At 41.3% G+C, this 22186-nt stretch overlaps 1 protein-coding gene across 1 annotated transcript in view; it reads right to left on the reverse strand.

Annotated features, from left to right (window-relative positions):
* The window catches only part of LOC106089157 (mucin-2), a 119367-nt gene that overhangs the window by 74999 nt on the left and 22182 nt on the right, over positions 1-22186 (reverse strand). Inside the window, exon 2 of the mRNA XM_013254937.2 lies at positions 20914-21008. The gene's annotated coding sequence lies outside the window, so the exon portion shown is untranslated. The remainder of the gene's footprint in view (positions 1-20913; positions 21009-22186) is intronic.

The following is a 22186-nucleotide window of genomic DNA, read 5'->3' on the forward strand; positions in this document are numbered from 1 at the left end:
ATTGTTAAATGTCATACTTAAACGATTTGTGCAAAATTTTATCTTAATGGGCTAAAAATTGCGCCTTAACCTAACCTATATCAAGTTACAAAGCGATTTGGATCGTACTTCCTACAGCTTTTGGAAGATGTAACAGAACACTACGTGCAAAATTCCAGCAAAATCGTAGCAGAACACCACGTTTACAATTTCAGGCAAATCGGATAACAATGGCGGCTTTCAGGGGCTCAATATCTCAAACCAAAAAAGTCGATTTATATGAGAGCAATATCCAAATCACTACCACTGAATGCAGGTAAGTTGAGTGGATTGCCCACCAAAGGTGAGTTCACTCAGAGGCCAGTCTGGCCCATTGTGCTGCCCTAGAAAGAAAGGGAAGAGAAAGAAGATGTGAGACCCCGGACCAGAGGTTATACTCGAATGAAAGAAAGACAGGAGGAATGGAGAATACGAGCAAAGAGTGAAGGAACACCCATCCCCACGCAAGCACGGATGTACCTACACCGGAGCTTATGGCACCCCCCGTAGGAACCATCCTGTTCCCTCTACAAACCTCAGGAGAGATACCAGAGGTACGTTTGCAAGTTCATCCAGAGCACAGAAGAAACGGCTACCCAGAAAGGAAAGCCTACATCCCTGCAGGCCCGGACATGAACACAGCAACATGAACTCCTCTTTATCCTCATCGAGGCAATTCCTACAGAAGCCATTGTGCGGTATTCCCATGCACGCCTCCATGCGGCCTATGGCACAGTGTCCGGTTATGACCCCTGTTAAGGTACCCATCGACTTTTTATCGAAGGCCAGCAACTCCCTCGTCGTCTTCCGGTCGATGACCGATTATAGAGCCTTTGCCGTCCAGCAATCATCCACCGAGTCCCATCTTTCCACCGACGGCGCCCAGCCATCCTCTCTACTGTGTTAATTAGCTCGACAAATGGCACGTAGGCAATACCGATGACTGGTCCGCGAACCCCTCCTGGAGCACTCGTCCGCCCTCTCATTTCCTGGAATCTCCTCATGCCCAGGAATCCATATCAGCGTCATATTGTGGGCCCGCAGCCTATCCAGAGACTCCGAACAATTCGCCACGCATCTTGACCTCACCATCCTCGACACTAAGACTTTGTGCGCCGCCATAATGTCCACATAAATTCTGAGTTTCGAGGGCGGTAAATCTCTTACCAGATTTTCCCTTGCGGCCAATGCAATGCCACAGACCTCTGCCTGAAAGAGCGTACACTCGTCCAGCAGTCTCAGAGACATACTGATATTTAGTGCATCAGCGTAGACCCCTGTGTAGATCGAGTTCTCATCCTCCTCAAGTACAGCATTCGCCCTGCGTTCATCCCCCACAGAAAATTGGTTCGCGAATGCTCTCACTCCAGTCGGCACTGGTGCCAGGTAATCAGAGACCCTCCTCAGTCCTGTACCCTGCACATCCATAACAACCAGAATCGAACTGTGGCCGCAACCATCCTCCTTCAGCTTGCCGAGCTCCCTCAGCGCGACCCTGGCGGCGCAGTTTCGTATATAGGCCTCAATGAGCTGCATATCTAGCATCGCCTCCAGGTGCGACCCCGACGCAGGCCAGTCTCTGTACCTTCTCGAACTCCCTCGCACGCGTCCCCTTTTCTACGGCATTCCACCATACCAGTGCTCCATAGGTCAGTACTGGTATCACGATGGCCGTATACATCCAATAAATTATCTTGGGAGTTTCTCCCCCAATTCTGGGGTGCCGACTCTATAAACGGTACAGTCTTTAAAAATGAAGATTGTGTGCTGAAGCTTTGCACATATATTTTTTTTATCATAGGCAGGTTAAGTTCGAAGATGGGCTTTGTCGAACTATATCTTGATATTGCTCCATATAGACCGATTTTTCGATCTAGAGTCCACAAAAGTGTTTTGCTTTGACTTCTAATTGGAGCTAAAGTTGTGGGAGGGATTGACACCGCAGGCAAGTTTGTGGAAACGGCACTCCGTGAATTGGTATGAAAAGTCGAGATGTCTCTCCAGCTGAATGATTATGCTATGGCCGTTTGACCGGGATATTGAGGGGCTTTAAATGGAATGGAGGTACCAGCGATAGTCACCACCCTGGACCGCACGGGAGTCTATTCGAATATCTACAGGTAAACAAATAACACGATACGGGAGGATTGTAAAAGCGGTCTTGGGAGAGTGCGATCAGAAAGCGGATGACAAAGGGAACATCTTGAGGTGTGGGAACATCTTGGATCTCAACATAGATGGCGTGAAATTAATCGCATATGAGGAAATTATTTTGCTACCGATCCTGGGCAAGTTTCTGTTGAACCTTAGCGAGATCATGGATGGGTTACGAGATATGGGTTAAAGATTAAATGCAAATTTGCTCATAAACATTCCATTAATGAACATCACATATCAATGAGTGCTGTCCGATTCAAGTTAAGCTCAACGATAAGGGGCCTCCTTTTTATACCCAAGGCCGAACCCTGCCGCAGTGCGACACTTCTTTGGGAAGAAGTTTTTGCATGTCATGTACCTCACAAATGTAGCCAGCTTTAGTAAGGGGATAACCACCGCTGAAAAAAGTTCTTCTGATGTTCTCAGCGTCATAGGCGAACATACTAACCTCTGTGCTATGGTGGCCTCCATGGGTTAAAGACTAATCCAAGAAAAACGGGGCTTGTGCCCTTCAATCGGAGTTACGGTATATCGGATTTTAGACTCCCGTCCTTGTATGGGACCATTCTGCAATTATCGAAGGAGGCTAAATGCCTTGGCCTACGTTGCGCAATTGTGCTGGAAGAGAAATACGGAGGAAAGAAGCCAGAAGGCACTGAGTGCCTTTTATTCCTCCAGGAGGTTGTTCATTGTAACAAATGAGCTAGAAGATTACCAAAAGGCTGTAACACGGCCATAGTGAGACTAGTTTTGACATATGGGACACTATAAATGGTGGAAGGTAGGTAGGAAGACGAGTTCGAGAAGGTAAAAGGACTGGTTGCGACGGAATCACTGGATCATTGAGATCGACACCGCAGTCGATTTTGGATATGCAGCCTATTGAGGCCTGTATTCGAAACTATGCCCCCAAGGTAGTGCTCAGGCCAAGATAGCTCGTCATGGTAAGGGAGGAAGGTCACGGGGACAGCCATCGTTCCATTCTAGCGGGGACTTTAAGAAAGACACCGAAATCTTTTCGAGATAAAATCTTCAGGATTCGTATTCTCGGAGGAGAAGATTGGGTCCCGGACAATGTGCCTGAGAAAGATGAGAATTCGCTCTTCACCGACGCCTCCAAGATGGAGTAAGGGAAGGGATTGGTGCTTTACTCTGAGACACTCAATATAGGTATACCGTGGAGACTACCAGATGAGTTTGCGGTCATTCGGATAGAGTTCTAAAAAGAGTTCTCTGAGAAAGATGAGAACTCGCTCTTCACTAATGCCTCCAAGATGGAGTAAGGGAGGGAATTGGTGATCTACTCTGAGACACTCCATATAGGTATAGCGTTGAGACTGCCAGATGAGTTTACGGTCATTTGAACAGAATTTTAAAAACAATGGTATCCCGGGTAGTGAGAAGCCGAACGAATATATGGAGGGAATAGTTAATATGGACTAGGTGAAGAGATGGGGGTCTGTGCATGTGTAACGAACTGCCAGTGCACTCTGGCTATCCGTCGATCGGAGGAAGTAAGATGGTTTCAGGCTTACTTAGGCTGCCAGATGAGTTTGCGGTCATTCGAACAGAATTCTAAATACATTGGTATCTCGGGTAATGAGAAACCGAACGAATATATGGAGGGAATAGTAAATATGGACTAGGTGAAGAGATGGGGGTCTGTGCGTGCGTGACGAACTGCCAGTGCACTCCGGCTAACCGTCGATTGGAGGAAGTAAGATGGTTTCAGTCTTTTGAACGGAGGTCCTTAAGTACTTTTACAGATAAGAATCTCTACATGGAAACCGAACGGACGCCTGAGTGTCCTACCGACGACCGAAGGAAGACGAAGGTGAAGAGAACTATTATAAGATTTTTAATCGGGCACTGTGCGATACACCATATGGTGGGGCATATGGGAATGCGGCAAAATTATTGACAGCTTCTACTCTAGTAGACTTGATGAGAAGACGGGGTAGACGATCGAACAATTGCTTTGTAGACGAGGCGGGTTTTCTCCAATCTAGTTGCTTTGGCAAATGTAGCCCTAAGAGTTATCCTCAAATACCTAGGCAAGACGCTCAAGACCAATAGTTGGCGCACACCGAGTTGACACTTAGGTGAGCGTGAACAGATGCTTCTCCGGAGATTACCATTGATGTGAACGTGTCGGATAGGCGTGTGAGGGTAGCTTACACCAACGTATTCAAACGCTTTTCAGAATCCCTTCACTTTTTTTCGATATGACTTTTGACTTGCCCATTGCTCTGAGTCGGTCTAAAAACGAGTTGAGAGCTGCACGAAAGTGATGAATTTGCAATCGTCGTGTTCTCTGGCGAGAAAATTTTCCCAATTGAGGAGTTCGCAAACTGATGGTATTTACTTAACCAAGCACACATATGAGAATTTGAACCTACGAACAGCCAACCGAAGTAATGTTCCACTTCAAGTGAGAAAACCAATATGGGACCAAAAGCCAAAAATGGGTCAAAGTACTGGCAGATTACATTCGCGCAGCTTGAAACTTATTTTTTGGCCTATTAAGAGCAATAGTCAAGGTAAAAGATAGTCTTTTCTTATCTTACCTTAGGGTCTCATGTGGACACCTACATCCCTGTTTTACTTTCTCACCTGAAGGTATTTTCTTGGGTATCACAATGGACCAGGCTGGCCTTCGAGTAGACTGACTTTTGTGGCCAGCTTTCCATTCAACCTAAGCCTAGGTAAGGTAAGGTAGTAGTGGCTGTCCGTTGCAGACTCACTGAGAAAATTTGTAGCCCATTGTGATATCGTGGCAGAGACAGACCAAATCTTCTAGTAGAAATCAAACGCCCAATTTTGGACTGGTTAATCGAATACTATTTTTTAAAAAAACAAATGAACAAATTTTTAAAAAAAAAATTAACCAAAAGTTTGAAAAAAAATTCCTATGGAAATGAATTTGAAACTAAATTTTTACCAAAATTTCCTTTAAATGTCATATTTTTACTACAAGATTAGAAATGTTGACTATTTTTCCCAAGAAATCAAATTTTCATTTTTGCTGTAATCCATAAATTACCACTCAGATTCCACTAAGCTATCAAAGAAATTTATATGCAAACAAAGTTCATTGAACTCCATATACGCAACAGATTTAAATGGATAGCCACTGATGATGTTGTTTCACCAAATGCATCCGTTTTAACGCTCATAGGAAGTTAATGACTTTGGGAAAATCGAAACACTTGAAAATCTTTATATGTAAGGGGCTTTTTCCTATCAACAAGACATCAGCTTGGTTTTCGAACTTATGTCTTAATGACAGTGCTGGCGCTGGAATGTAACATTTACATTTTTTGTTACAATTGCTAGGCAATGAGTTAATTGCACATGGCAACCGCGACTTCAAGGTTATTGTCAGTGATGAATAAGTGGGTGCTCTGATTCATAGATAAGGGTGGGTGTGTTAAATGCAATAGGCAACTTTGATTACTACATTGGGGTTAATGGAGTCTTTGATATGAGTAAAATGTTGGTATGAAGAAAATCTTCGTTTTAAAATATCTTTTATATTGGGTTGCCCAAAAAGTAATTGCGGATTTTTAAAAGAAAGTAAATGCATTTTTAATAAAGCTTAGAATGAACTTTAATCAAAATACTTTTTTTACACTTTTTTTCTAAAGCAAGCTAAAAGTAACAGCTGATAACTGACAGAAGAAAGAATGCAATTACAGAGTCACAAGCTGTGAAAAAATTTGTCAACGCCGACTATATGAAAAATCCGCAATTACTTTTTGGGCAACGCAATAATTGGACGTGTTCCTTGAATGGACACTTAAGGTTTTCAGAAAAGTTCAATATGACATGAGGACGAGGGGATTTTTATGCTTATAGACCATAGAAAAGGTGTACCTCCAACATTTTATACCAAATAGTAATACAAATGCATTATCCTCACAGTCTCTTTTCTAGCTAGACCGACAAACCTTAAGATTTGTTTTTTAGACATAAAATCAGTCGTATGTTTTAACTTTTGCAGAATGAAGCAATGACCAAACTCATAGGAATACTGGTTCATGCGTATTTGACGTTTAATTGAAAATATATTAGGGCTAGTATAGTGCTGAGTGTTTTCTTGCGGCACCTTTGGGATACACTTTTGGCAGAGACGTAGGCAGGATTTTATATTGGGGTGAGCCCATGTTGTGGTGGGATTCGAACCCTATAGCCCCCCCCCATTCCCTTGCTACGTCCCTGACCTTTGGTAAGATTCTGATGCCAAATATTTCTCCTTTATCATCATGTATCTGTTTTTTGGGATACACATTTGGCAGAGACGTAGTCAGGCACCAAGTATAGCTCCAGCGAAAATTTCTCCTTTGACCTCATATATCTGTTCTTTGGGATACACTTTTGGCAGAGACGCGGGCAGGATTTTATGTTGGGGTGGGCCCATACTGTAGTGGGATTCGGACCCTATAGCCTCTCTCCCCTTGCTACGTCCCTGATCATTGGTAAAAGTCTGATGCCAAATGCCATACATAAATAAGAATAGGAGGAACTACTACTTTGTAACCCCAGTTTAAAGCGTCACACAGTGGGAGAAATTCAAAAAAACAAGTAAAAAATATGCCATTTGAGTACGGATAGAGATAACTTAATTGAAAATATATTAGGGCTAGTATAGTGCTGAGTGTTTTCTTGTGGCACCTTTGGGATACACTTTTGGCAGAGACGTAGGCAGGATTTTATGTTGGGATGAGCCCATGTTGTGGTGGGATTCGGACCCTATAGCCCCCCCCCCCATCCTCTTGCTACGTGCCTGACCTTTGGTAAGATTCTGATGTCAAATATTTTTCCTTTGTCGTCATGTATCTGTTCTTAGGGATACACATTTGGCAGAGACGTAGTCAGGCACCAAGTATAGCTCCAGCGAAAATTTCTCTTTAACCTTATGTATCTGTTCTTTGGGGCACACTTTTGGCAGGATTTTATGTGTGGTTGGGTCCATGGGGACCCTATAATCCCCTCCCCTTGCTACGTCCCTGACCGTAAGAGTCTGATGCCAAATACCATACATAAATAAGAATAGGAGGAACTACTACGCACAGTGGGAGAAAATCGAAAAAAAAACAAGTAAACAAATGCCATTTGAGTGCGGATAGAGATACCTCTTTGAAATGAATAAAGCTGAGGTGTAGTCGAGATCATGTGCAAAATTTCAAGGCCTTAGGTGGTCCCGGGCGTTTCTTAGCAGGCCATGTAAGTTGTCACCTCGGGATTTCGAAAAATTGTTCGGGCTGCCAAATCTTCAATTTTCAATTTTTTTTTTGCTGGATAGTGATCAAAAACTCATAATAAAAGTCCGCTTGAGATATACTATATCTCCACTGGTTAAGGGGATATATTGGGTTGCCCAAAAAGTAATTGCGGATTTTTCATATAGTCGGCGTTGAAAATTTTTTTCACAGCTTGTGACTCTGTAATTGCATTCTTTCTTCTGTCAGTTATCAGCTGTTACTTTTAGCTTGCTTTAGAAAAAAAGTGTAAAAAAAGTATATTTGATTAAAGTTCATTCTAAGTTTTATTAAAAATGCATTTACTTTCTTTTAAAATATCCGCAATTACTTTTTGGGCAACCTAGTAGTTAAAATTTTTATTCTTTGAAATTTAGGCCGAGATTGGCTTCGTATTTTGCAATTTAAGAAGGACTTTCAGGAGAAGGAGGATTTTCATTTTTATACCCACCACCGAAGGATGGGGGTATATTCATTTTGTCAAAGGACTGGTTGCGACGGAAACACAGGATCATTGAAATCTACACCGCAGTCGATTCTGGATATGCAGCTTATTGAGGCTTGTATTCATAACTATGACCCCAAGGTAGCGGTCAGGCCGAGATAGCTCGTCATGTTAAGGAGGAAGGTCACGGGGAGAGTCATCGTTCCATTCTAGCGGGGACTTTAAGAAAGACACCGATATCTTTCGGGCCACCGGAGGATGGGGGTATATTCATTTTGTCGTTCCGTTTGCAACACATCGAAGTATGCATTTCTGACCCTATAAAGAATACAAATTCTTGATCGTCGTAAAAATCTAAGCCTAGTGATGTCCGTCCGTCCTTCTGGCCGTCTTTCGAAATCACGCTACAGTCTTTAAAAATAGAGATATTGAGCTGAAACTTTGCACAGAATCTTTTTTGTCCATGGGTTAAGTGTGAAGATGGGCTATATCGTCCTACATCTTAATATAGCACCCATATAGACCGATCTGCCGATTATAGGTCTTAGGCCCATTACAGCAATATTTATTATCCGATTTTGCTGAAATTTGGGATAGTGAGCTGTGTTAGGCCTCTCAATATTCTAATTCAATAGGGCCGATATCAGTCCTTATTTAGATATAGCTGCCATATAGACCGATCTCTTGATTTTGAGTCTGACTGCTAGTGCGGGACACACACTGCTAGTGCTGCTTCTGACTGCCAGTGCAAGCCACACACACAGAAGGTGTTCTGTAGTCTCTTCTTCTTCGATGTTCCCACAGCTTCTGCAAAAGTCGTTGCTGGTAACTTTCAGTCTGTCAGCATGTTTTCCGATCAAACAGTGACCTGTCAGGACGGACACAGTGACTGAGACGTCAATGACAGCAAAGCAGTAGATTAGGCCCCATAGTTTTAGAATGCTCACAGCCCTCTCTTTGTGACCATCTATCATTCGTTGTCCTACCTGGCCTGGTCCTGAAAACTTAGCTTACATGTCGCTAGAGGCATACCCACAGATACCAGTATCCCTGGAATGTGTAGGGTAGTTCCTAGTCTCGTAAGCTCCTTCGCTTTACAATTCCCTGGAATATCTCTGTGGCCCGGCACCCGCAGCCATCTCGTTGAGAGGTCTGTGACAGTCAAGGGCGGTTTTTGTGTTCAGAAATACGTTCTCCCGGGGTTTAATGGCTGCCTGGCTGTCTGAGAAGATATTTATGCCAATCGTCGTTATGTGTGCCTTATATGGGGAAGCCAGACAGTAATGAGACTTATTTATATCAAGGCTGGCTACTACTCAATCTTCGGTGCTTAGCGACTGAAAAAGAAAAACGTTTAGCCTACTCTTTGCAAGTATACAGGCTCTGTATCTCCCATTCCCCCATACCCTTGAGTAGTTTAAATCCAGAAATTCTTAGTTCACGAACCATTCCTCCACACACCCATGGTTCCCGGATAAAAACCACCTACAATCCCTCTGCCATCAGGAGGACCTTGAGTGCCGCTGAAGCGACCTTACAATGGTGGAGAATTATCTTTAGAAACCGGACCATAGTCAGGATTCAGAACTTCCACCACTGTTGCGTTAGGCTCGTCTTCTGATTTCGCCAAGAGTTCATCCTCACAAAATTCTTTAGACCTAGTCATGATGAGCCTCCGTACGCATCCAGGGGCAGGTGAGTAAGTATTAGAACTACTCTTCCTTAGGACATTGGACACTTGCGGTGTGGATGATTCCTTCAAAGATGCTTCACTAGCTGCTGCTGTCGAACTACTTTTTGAGTTCCGTCCTTGCCCACTTGCGCACACCTTGAGCCCAGTCCAACCGGATGACCCACCCACACAGGGCTTGTCGCATGCCTTTTCGATGCCTTCTACTCTGTCTCGAATGTGGCAGGGGGACTGTCAGTCTCCTGCAATCCGCCAGACTTTTGCGATGTGGTTGATAGTTCCTCAAGAAAGTGTTCAGCAAAAACTGGTGAGTCGTCTACTGATTCCCCAAACCCACCGCTTCTATAGACCTTCAATTTCAATTTTTGTTGAATCCATAGGATACAACCCCTTCAGACTTGTTGAGGTCTGCAAGAAAGACGGGGTTTAGTACGAATACTACATGACTCCGGTCGTCATCAGGCTCATCCAATCCATCAATCTTACTGACAGTGGGTGAAAGATTGGGATTACATTCCCATAGTCTTCCAAGTATGGATTCACAATCTGAGGGAATCCTAGGCAAGCGTTTCGGAGATAATTCTTAGTCTCTATTGCAAAAACTTGCTTAACTCCTTAATTTTTTCTTTTTTGCTTGTGAAGAGGAAATTTCAATAGGATATGCCAACTTAAACGGGTGCTATATGTATTGGGTTGCCCAAAAAGTAATTGAGGATTTTTTAAAAGAAAGTAAATGCATTTTTAATAACACTTAGAATGAACTTTAATCAAATATACTTTTTTTACACTTTTTTTCTAAAGCAAGCTAAAAGTAACAGCTGATAACTGACAGAAGAAAGAATGCAATTACAGAGTCACAAGCTGTGAAAAAATTTGTCAACCCGGAGGCCATCGTAGCGCAGAGGTTAGCATGTCCGCCTATGACGCTGAACGCCTGGGTTCGAATCCTGGCGAGACCATCAGAAAAATATTCACTGGTGGTTTTCCTTTCCTAATGCGGGCAACATTTGTGAGATACTATGCCATGTAAAACTTCTCTCCAAAGAGGTGTCGCACTGTGGCATGCCGTTCGGACTCGGCTATAAAAAGGAGGTTCCTTATCATTGGGATTGAACTTGAATCGGATTGCACTCATTGATATGTGAGAAGTTTGCCCCCGTTTCTTAGTGGAATGTTCATGGGCAAAATTTGCAATTGATACCCGGAGGAAATTAGTTTGTATCGGCCTCGATACCAATCTGCATCGTCACAAACTGGAGGAGACTCAGGAAATTCCGCAAGGAAATCGGAGCATACCGATGTAGGTCCATGGACCATCCCACTCCAATTATTCTTAGATATGCAGCTCTGTTCTTCTCCCTTGTGGACAAGTACCATGAGACCAAACTGTCCCTAGCGACATTAGCAAAGGTTTTTGGACCCATCTTACTATTGTTCGCCCTAGTTCTTTAAGGCATAGAGGCCCTCCAGGTGACCGCAGCCTGACTGCGGTGCAGTTTCTGAATCTAGACGTGTAGTCTTAGAGGTAGCCTGTGCGGCGAATCCCAGAGCCCAATTTAGGGCTTTTGGTGAGAGCCTTAGGATCATTCGCACCAAGCCTCTCAATAAACCCGAAAGCGATGCCTCTTCTATTATTCATACCTCTTAAAGAGGTTGTTTGATTTGCCGTAAAAGTTCGGTAGTCAAGGCAAATTATAGGCATGTGACGATGCCTTGTCCTTAAGACTCGAACCAGGTGTCTCCGTCAATAGCCCCTGCTGACCAGTCGTCTGTCGGCTAGTGGAGCCTAGAGCAGCCGCTCCATCAGTCGAGGTTTCAGTAGTAGATAAGATGCTACGGCCATATACCACCACCGCAGCTGTGTGAGTCTGCTCCCGGGCTCTAGATCTGCCGCTCCACGGGAAACAGACACAGATCATCAACCGCTTAATGGATAACACTATGGTGGCTATCCTTGAATGACTTAAATTTTTTTTCCAAAAATAATGACCTCTTACGGTTCTAACAATCTGGGCTTTGGTACTTGCAATCACGAGAAGTTTTTCCAATTTTTTAATTAAAAATGTGCATATTTTAAAGTATTGGGTTGCCCAAAAAGTAATTGCGAATTTTTCATATAGTCGGCGTTGACAAATTTTTTCACAGCTTGTGACTCTGTAATTGCATTCTTTCTTCTGTCAGTTATCAGCTGTTACTTTTAGCTTGCTTTAGAAAAAAAAGTGTCAAAAAAGTATATTTGATTAAAGTTCATTCTAAGTTTTATTAAAAATGCATTTACTTTCTTTTAAAAAATCCGCAATTACTTTTTGGGCAACCAATACATATAGCACCCGTTTAAGTTGGCATATCTTATTGAAATTTCCTCTTCACAAGCAAAAAAGAAAAAATTAAGGAGTTTAAGCAAATTTTTGCAATAAAGACTAAGAACTATTTCCGAAACCCGTGGACATACTGTATCCCTCAATAGGAAAAGAATGTGGAAAATCGGAATACAAAAGAAGATTTTTCGAGTTTCTCCCACTGTGCGTACTGGTAGCTGAGTTGAGAGTGAGTACGGAATACCACCATGGCCTGTGGACTATCGCTACTTTGGTATCACAATAGATAAATTGGGGGCTCAGGCATTTTAGCCCCCCCTCTCCCCTACTATGGCTACGTCCCTGACCTTCTGGTTAGAGTCTGATACCAAATACCATCCATAAGTAAGAATAGGAGGGACTACTGCATTTCCTAACCTCTGCTGTGGTATTACAATGGACAAAAATTGTTGAAACGATTCTGATCTGATTCGAGATCGCCGCTATGACTGAATCTCACTCCAGGGTATTGTTGCTAGTCTAAGCTCTTAGCTCTTACCTATGGTGTCAAGAATGAAATGCAGTGATATTTGAACTTTGCAAATCCTCTCCGACCTATTTGTACCATTTTAGAGTAGAATCAGGCCACCGTAGAGCAGAGGCTAGCATGTCCGCATATGATACTGACCGCCTGGGTTCGAATCCTGGTGTGAACATCAGAAAAATTTTTTCAGAGGTGGTTATCTTCTATTGCTGGCGACATTTGTGAGGTACTTAGCCATGTAAAAACTTCTCCCCAAAGGGGTGTAGCACAGCGGCACGCCGTTCGCCCCTTTTCATTGAGCTTAAACTTGACAGCACTCTTTGATCTGTGAGAAGTTCGTCCCTGTTCCTTAATGGAATGTTCATGGGCAAATTTCCTTTTACAGTTTGAGGTTAAGGATTAAGGACTACACAGCCTCTGTCATGATTCATCTCTGAATGGTTGGCGAAGCATTTATCCCCCAAGCCGACTCTTCATAATAACTTATGCAATGAAACCAAATAGTTGCTTCATCAACTTCTAGATGGACCACTCTTTAAAAACCCCCTTTCGCTTTTTACACATCACCTAAAAGATTAGCCTATTTGCAAGATTTTGTTCATTTGTCTACACTTCATTTAGTTTGCTCAACGTTTTCCACTCAATGCAGTTTGCGAAAAACCATTGAACTGCCACAACATAATTTACATACACAATTGTAACAATTTACACATACTTACATACTCTAGATATTCATGGTGTTGGTACTTATTTGGAATGGGAGAGCCCCAAAGTCCATTGATTAGGGTTTGCGTGAGGTTTTGCTACTGCCACCGCTGCTGTTGCTGCTGTACGAGTTTGCACTATTCCCATTAACTAACTCAGACGATGGTAAATGTTTTACGCCATTTGAACATTTTAGCTTGGGATGTTTGATTTACCCATTTTTTGGTTTTTTTTCTCTTTTTGGAGAAAATGTTGCAACTGAATCGGTAAATTATTGTCTTGCAAGTGCAAATTTATATCTTCAGATAATTTCTTGGAGAGGTTGCTTTTAGGTCGCAACACACTATTGCCAATCGCATAGTGAGTGAACCGTATAAAAGGCGATCAAATTGGCAACCACTAGCCCTAGCCTCATACATGGGTGATTTGAAAATTATGCATTTAACACACAATGGGGAAACAAGTGAAAATTGTCCATTGGGTTGTGAAGTTGATTAATTGGTGAATTGCATTTTTTTTTGATAAATAGGCAATGAGATTGGCAAACAACCAAATATTACTTAGATTTTGTTTTATGACAACTAAACATCAACTTATTGGGTTGCCCAAAAAGTAATTGCGGATTTTTTAAAAGAAAGTAAATGCATTTTTAATAAAACTTAGAATGAACTTTGATCAAATATACTTTTTTTTAAACTTTTTTTCTAAAGCAAGCTAAAAGTAGCAGCTGATAACTGACAGAAGAAAGAATGCAATTACAGAGTCACAAGCTGTGAAAAAATTTGTCAACGCCGACTATATGAAAAATCCGCAATTACTTTTTGGGCAACCCAATATATTATGGGGAAGTACTTATATTTGAAAGGTTAAACAAGAACAAATTATAGACCAATTTGGACGGTACTTCGCACTGTTGTTGGAAGTCATAACAGAGCACTATGTGCAAAATTTCAGTCAAATCGGATGAAAATTGAGGATTCTAGGGACTCAAGGAATCAAATCGGGACATCGGTTTATATGGAAGCTATATCAGGTTCTTGTCCGATTTCGACCTTACTCGGCACAGTTGTTGGAAGTCATAACAGAGCATTATGTGCTAAATTTTAGTGAAATCGAATGAAAATTACGGCTTCCACGGGCTCAAGAAGTCAAATCGGGAGATCGGTTTATATGGAAGCTATATCGGATTCTTAGCCGATTTGGACCATACTTGGGACAGTTGTTGGAAGTCATAACAGAGCACTATGTGCAAAATTTCAGTCAAATCGGATGAAAATTGAGGATTCCAGGGACTCAAGGAGTCAAATCGGGAGATCGGTTTGTATGGAAGCTATATCAGGTTCTTGGCCGATTTGGACGGTACTTGGCACAGTTGTTGAAAGTCAGAACAGAACACTTTGTGCAAAATTTAAACCATATCGGACAAAAATTGCGGCTTCCAGGGACTCAAGAAGTCAAATCGGGAGATCGGTTTATATGGGAGCTATATCAGGTTCTTGGCCGATTTCGATCTTACTCCGCACAGTTGTTGGAATTCATAACAGAGAACTATGTGCAAAATTTCAGCCAAATCGGACAAAAATTGCAGCTTCCAGGGGCTCAAGAAGTCAAATCGGGAGATCGGTTTATATGGGAGCTATATCGGGTTCTTGGCCGATTTAGACCTTACTCGGCACAGTTGTTGGAAGTCACATCAGAACACTATGTACAAAATTTCAGCCAAATCGGAAAAAAATTGAGGCTTCCAGGGGCTCAAGAAGTCAAATCGGGAGATCGGTTTATATGGGAGCGATATCAGGTTACAGACTGATTTGGACGGTATTTGGCAAAGTTGATGGAAGTCATAGCAGAGCACTATGTTCAAAATTTCAGCCAAATCGGACAAAAATTGCGGCTTCCAGGGGCTCAAGAGGTCAAATCGAGAGATCGTATATGGAAGCTATATCAGGTTCTTGACCGATTTCGATCTTACTCCGCACAGTTGTTTGAAGTCATAACAGAGCACTATGTGCAAAATTTCAACCATATCGGACAAAAATTGGAGCTTCCAAGTGCTCAAGAAGTCAAATCGGGAGATAGGTTTATATGGGAGCTATATCTAAATCTGAACCGATATGGCCCATGTGCAATCCCTAACGACCTGTTAAGTAATGCTAATTTTGCCCATTAAAATTCCACTGAGGAACAGTGGCAAACTTTCTCACATATCAATGAGTGCAGTCCGATTCAAGTTTAAGCTCAATGATAAGGGGTCTCCTTTTTAAACCCGAGTCCGAACGGCGTGCCGCAGTGCGACACCTCTTTGGAGAGAAGTTTTACATGGCATAGTACCTCACAAATGTTGTCAGCATTAGGAGGGGAAAATCACCGCAAAAACTTTTTTCTGATGGTCTCGCCAGGAAGTATCTGGAGAAAATTTCAAGCGGCTAGCTTAACGCGTTCACCGCGTGTTTGTGATTTCGGCAGACGGACGGACATGGCTAGATCGAATCAGAATGTCGAGACGATCCAGAAAATATATACTTTATGTGGTCCCAGATCAATATTTCGAGATGTTAGAAATGGAATGAATAGGTTAGTATACCCCCACCCTATAGTGGTGGGTATAAAAAGGTGTGGTGTTATTTTCTCAGCCCTTTTTGGTGTAATGAATAAGTTGTCCTTTCATGTTTAAAGGCCTTTTTGATGTTGTTTGGCAAATAAACTGAAGTTTTTAGTTCACATTTTCCCAACTTTTCATCAATTTTAATACCACCACCCAAGGATGCTGGTATACACAGTTTGTCATTTTGTTTGCAACACATCGATATATCCTTTACATCCCTTTGAAGTATATATATATTCCTGGTAGTCACAAAATTCTTAGACGATTAAGGCATCTCTGCCCGTTTTTCCGTCCTTTCGTCTGTCTGTTGAAATCACGCTACAGTCTTTAAAATAAATTTTTTTGTCCACAGCCACAGTGAGCTGTATAAAGCTCTTTAACATCCCATAAATACCGATCTCCCAATCTAAGACCCTGTTCAATGTGGCCTAGATCGTTCTGCATTTGGATATAACGATTTAAGGTCTTGGGCCCCTAAAGAGTACATTTATTATCCGATTTCGCTGAAATTTTAACAGTTGCGTCAGGCTCTTCGACGTTTGTACCGAGTATGGAGCAGTCAGGAGGATGCATAGAGTAGAATGCTATTGCAGACTCTTAATGGAGACATGCATTAGCACCCTCTTCTATGGGAGCGAAATAAGGGGCTAGACACAGCATACAGCATGCCGAGTGAAATCCCTGCTCTCGGTACAGAGGACTGCGGCTCTTAGGGTCATATCATCCTATCGAACCGTGGCGGAGCCCGCAGTCCTTGTAATAGCCGAAATGGTTGCGATAGACCTACAGGTCGTGGGGCGCGCCAGGCTCTACACCGTGAATAGCAAAACCCATAGAGGACAGTGTGAGATTTAAACGATTCATACATAAGAAAGGAGACTATCCAGAGATGGCAACAAAGAAGACGAATGAGAATCGTGCCAGGTGGTCGCAACGACTAATACGCGATGTACAGATGTGGAGAGATAAGAACGGTGACGTCAACTATTACGTCACCAGCTGCTGATTGGTCATGCATAGAAATACCCGAAATACCTGCATAGAAAGGACAAATGCTCCTCTAGCAAGTGCATATGTGAGCAGCTAAAACTTGCAGACCATGTGGAACACACATTGTTCTACTGCGAGTGCTAGGTCGAAAAACGCAGGGAGTTGGAAACAGCGATTGTCGATGTTTCGCCTAAGACAATAGTTTAGAGGATGTTGAAATACAAGAAGAATTGGGAGGCGGTGATGAGATACGCCGAACAAGTACTGCGCAGGAAGAAGATAGACATGGACGCAGCGGCGTAGAGTATGAATGCGGCCTGGAAGCAGACACAACCTGCGTATATTTAGGTTATGTTTAAGTGGCATTCTGCCACTTATACCCTACACTACTATTGTGATACAGGGTATTATAACGTAGTGCATTTGTTTGTGAAACTCAGAAGGAAGAGAGTTATACCCATATAAGTATAAGTATAGACTCAAAAACGGCTGAACCGATTACCGATTTGATGATCATGACAGTATGGGACTCAAATGAAAGGTATTCGGGAGTAGATTACGAATATGGTCAGGAAGTAGGAATAGACTTTATAAGTTATTGATAACGGAAGGGGGCGGACCCTCTACCATTACCCCAAAAACACCACCCAAAATCAAAAGTGGACCTATAGGGATAATATGGGTATCAAATGAAATGTATGTGGGAGTAGATAACGACTCTGGCGTACAAATTCATGTCAAAGTATAGGGGAACACCCCACCCCCACAAAAACGCCCAAAGTGGACACATAAGCCAATCACGGATATATGGGACTCGGTTTGTTTGTTCCGTATAGACTGAAAAACGACAGAACTGATTATCTCGAAATTTCGCATATTGTGTAGTTTGGTCTAGAAGGAAATTTAGGCTTTATAATTTTTCGGTATCGGAAGGGGGACGGACCCTCCCCCTTATGCGAAAAACACAACTCAAAATCAAAAGTGGACCGATCAAGATAATATAGGTGTCAAATGAAAGGCATTGGAGAGTGAATACGAATATGGTTTTAAAATTTGAGTCTAAGTACTCATCGGGCCGCCCCAGCCCCAAACTCCCCCAAACAGACATATTGGACGTTAATTTCAATATGGGGCTCAAATGAAAGGTATTCGGGAGTAGATTTCGAATCTGGCATACAAAATCAGATCGAAGTATTGAAGGTCACGCCACCCCTCAAAAACGCCATTGGGCCCCTTATGACTTTATGATACTTGGCTGAACCGATTTTCCCCAGCGGGCAGTAGAAAACGTGTTTGATATCCAATTTTGGAGCCAAGTGTTTTGGAGTACGCCCTAAAGCACCCCCTAAACTGAACTTCATTTTCGTTGGGAATAAATAACGAATTTGATATATAATTTCAGTAATTTCAAAGTGCCGGTGGCCGCCCGATTCCGATTCAATGATAAGGGACCTTTTTTTATAGCCGAGTCCGAACGGCGTCTCGCAGTGCGACACGTCTTTGCGGAAAATTTTTGAAATTACCAGGCATGCCATTGTACCTCGCAAATGTCGCCAACATTAAGAGGGGATAACACCGCTTGGTCCGATGTTCTCGCCAGTATTTGAATGCGTTCAGCGTTATAGGCTACAATGACACGAATTCGATATCCGCATTCAGGGCGAAGTGTTCCCACCCTAAAAAAATATTCGAGAGTTAGAGAAGTCGCATCGGAGCGGACCCGGTTCGGCTAGTCCTATATATAACCTGATATAATCGATTTGAGCCATTCTTAGAAAAAAATTTTCAAGTAAAATTTTAGCCAAATCGTATAACAACTGTGCCCTGCCTGGAGGCTCAATATCCGAAATCGGTTTATATAGCAGCTGTATCAGGTAATGAGCCGATTTGCACCAGTCTTGACATAGTTATTAGAAGTCAAAACAAAACTCCTCATACAAAATTTTTGCCATAGCACATAAGAATTACGCCCTACAGAGGCTCAAGAAGGCCGCCGAAGCGCAGAGGTTAGCTTGTCCACATATGACGCTGAACTCCTGGGTTCGAATCCTGGCGCGACCATAAGAAAAAATTTTCAGCGGTGGTTTTCTCCTCCTAATGTTGCCAACATTTGTGAGGCACTATGCCATGTAAAACTTCCCTCTAAAGAGGTGTCGCACTGCGGCACGCCGTTCGGACTCGACTACGAAAAGGAGACCCCTTATCATTGAGCTTAAACTTGAATCGAAATGCACTCATTGATAGGTGAGAAGTTTGTCCTTGTTTCTTAGTGGAATGTTCATGGGCAAAATTTACAATTTTCAGAAAATCAAAAATTCAAAATCCGAGATCTATTTATATGGCACCTCTGTAAGTAGTTAAAACTATTTAGACCATTCTTGGCACAGATATTGAAAGTCGAAACAAAACACTTTATGCGAAATTTCAGCAAAATCGGCTAAGAATTGCGCCCTCCAGGGACTCAATAAGTCCGAATCCGAGATTGGTTTATATGGCATGGTTTATATTTACAATCCAAACCGAACTGCACTAATAAGAAGTGCATGTGCAAAATCTCAAGCACTTAGCTTTAGTACTCCTTCGAATTTAAGCGTGCTTTCGAAAAACAAACGGATCGACGGACAAACGGACATGGCTAAATGGATTTGGAATGTCAAGACTATCAAGAATATACTTCTATACCTTGTTGGGTCTCAGATCGTAAGTTATAAACGGAGTAATGATGTTAGTATACCCCATTATATGGTGGTGGGTATAAAAATCTGATCCAAAACAAGGTAGTTTTTTTAACAGGTCTTCCAACGCTGGCATAAGTAACAGCATATTGCTCCGTGATTCTAATAAGAGTGATATATATATGATCTTATCATTTCTTCTGAGGGAAGATCTACACCAAATGTGTTGAGGCAAGCTTCGCATGTACTTAGGATGATTTTTTTCTGCCATCATACCAATATTCGTGTGGAAACCTTCCACACGCCATGCTAATAATTTCAGAAATAGCTGAAAGCCAGTCACTCAATCAAGTTTTTTGGAAGTTATTTTGGTTTGATCCGAATATTTGGTACGAATATTTTGTTTGTCTTAAAAATTCTTGACTTTCAAGCAAATTTCACAACAATCGGTGTCAGTAGTTGTGCTAAGTTCAAATTTTATTGTAAAACTTTTAATGCATTCAACAACTCTTTCATGCTATAATGATTGTCAAGTTTGTTTCTTAAGTCTTTTGTATTTGAACTTCTCCTTAACCCAAAATTATTTTTTGTTGCCAACATCATTAAAAATTAATAATTTTTTTATTTAAAAACTCAATCAATGATCATGCGAAAAATGTTTGCATTATCATAATTTTTAATCTATATAAGCTTTATAATGTGATAATAATGCTTAGAGGAGCTAAGAGTCTCTATCTTTCTTTTTTAAAATGATTATATTGATTAGGAAACATTGGGTTGCCCAAAAAGTAATTGCGGATTTTTTAAAAGAAAGTAAATCCATTTTTAATAAAACTTGGAATGAACTTTAATCAAATATACTTTTTTTTACTCTTTTTTTTCTAAAGCAAGCTAAAAGTAACAGCTGATAACTGTGAAAAAATTTGTCAACGCCGACTATATGAAAAATCCGCAATTACTTTTTGGGCATCCCAATACGATAATATGATTTTTTTATAATTTCTTTCATTTTATAACATCTTCATATAAAGAAATGATGACCACAGCACTACTACCCCATGGTTAAAAAAAAAACAATATTTAAATAAATATTTTTTCCTTTTTTTAATTAAAAAATAAACACAAATCACTTGAAAATCATGCAGAGTCTCGAGACCGAAAATTAATAAAAACCAAATATGTAGACGGCATATAAAACTGTCAATCAACGGAGGCCCAGCGATAATACAATAACAGCCCAAAACTAATGAGGGGAAAAAATAAATAAAACAGCACCAACAAATGACTACATTTGTTGACCATGAAAGTTTTGCATTTCATTATTTACTGTTTGTTTTTTACTTCAAAATTTTCAACTATGCCAAGCATTTGCCAGCCTTTTTATTAGCCTCAGCAAAAGAAAGAAATTTCATGTTGGCCGGCCAATAGAAAACGCAAGCCTTACGGCCTCTTAAGTAGTTGGCAAGACACTAACAACAATAGCAACAAGAGACTACAAACAAATAACTCTTGACCATGGCACGTACCTGTGAGTTTTGTTTCTTTTTATTGTGCTCCTCCTCCTTGGGTTTCTTTTGATGATGAATTGTTTAACGAAAAGTTAAGCAGCAAATTGGTAACACTGAAATGAAAATGAAAAAATACAAACAAAAACAAAAATTATTAACTAAATGAGTTGAGGTTATAGTGGGTGCGTGTTTAAAGTTAATTTCACTTTCATTTTATTCACATTCGATAGCCCGGCATGTGGCTTCACCTTTAATTTGAAGTTATTAAAGTAATTACATATAATCGAAAGGTTTGATAACAAAAGATGCCAAGATGAAGAAATTGTGAATGAAAAAAAGATAAAATGCAGCAGATATAGTGAAGAGCTTTTGGGATTAGTTTTTTACAACATAAAATGGGAAAGTAAAGTGCTACAGGTCATTTCAACCCAAATTCCCAAATTTCATGACCCACACATTTATGAAACTAAAATTCAGCCAGGATTCGAACCTGGGCACACGGAGCAACAGCGTGAGCTATTGTCGTTGTCTTAGCGTTCGAAGCCATCAATACAACTTCCAACAGATGCACCAAATTATGTGTAGTACGGAAGAGGTGTAATTTGTCACAGAGTGTCTGTCATTACACAAAAATTCATGCATTGGGAAAAGTACAGCTTATAGGCAAGCGTGGTTAATGTGATAATTGTATCATAGATGCGTTTTCGCAATTAAATACGATTCAAATACAGCATATCAACGCACGACCCTTGAAGCCATCACCTAATATGGTTGAAAAGTCTTCTAACCAAAGACGAAACGCATCCCATAGTGGTTGGTGTGTGTTGCTATCGTTGGCTTTCCTTTTCCATTTGCATCTCCGATCATTGAGCTCGTCTCGAAAGAGAAACAAACAAAAATTGTAAAATTTAATGATCTCGCCCTAACAGGCAAAAAACTTGAAAAATAAAATTCAAATGTAGAACAAGAAAAAATTCTAATCTAATTTAAACTTAAACTGAAAATAAATGTCTTTCAATTACAAATTTAATCATTATTATGTTTGCCTGTTATGGCTGGTCGATGAATTTATTATTTACGTTATTTCTATCAAAGGGGAGAGAGTGGGAGCTGAACTGACAATGAGAATGAGCATCAAAAGAAATTTATTGATTCTATCTTTTTATTGCAAATTGCAAATTTTGCCCATGAACATTCCACTAAGCTCAATGATAAGGGGCCTCCTTTTTATAGCCGAGTCCGAACGGCGAGCCGCAGTGCGACACTTCTTTTGAGAAAAGATTTACATGGC

This window comes from Stomoxys calcitrans, chromosome 5, assembly GCF_963082655.1.
Source record: "Stomoxys calcitrans chromosome 5, idStoCalc2.1, whole genome shotgun sequence".
Classification (NCBI taxonomy): domain Eukaryota; kingdom Metazoa; phylum Arthropoda; class Insecta; order Diptera; family Muscidae; genus Stomoxys; species Stomoxys calcitrans.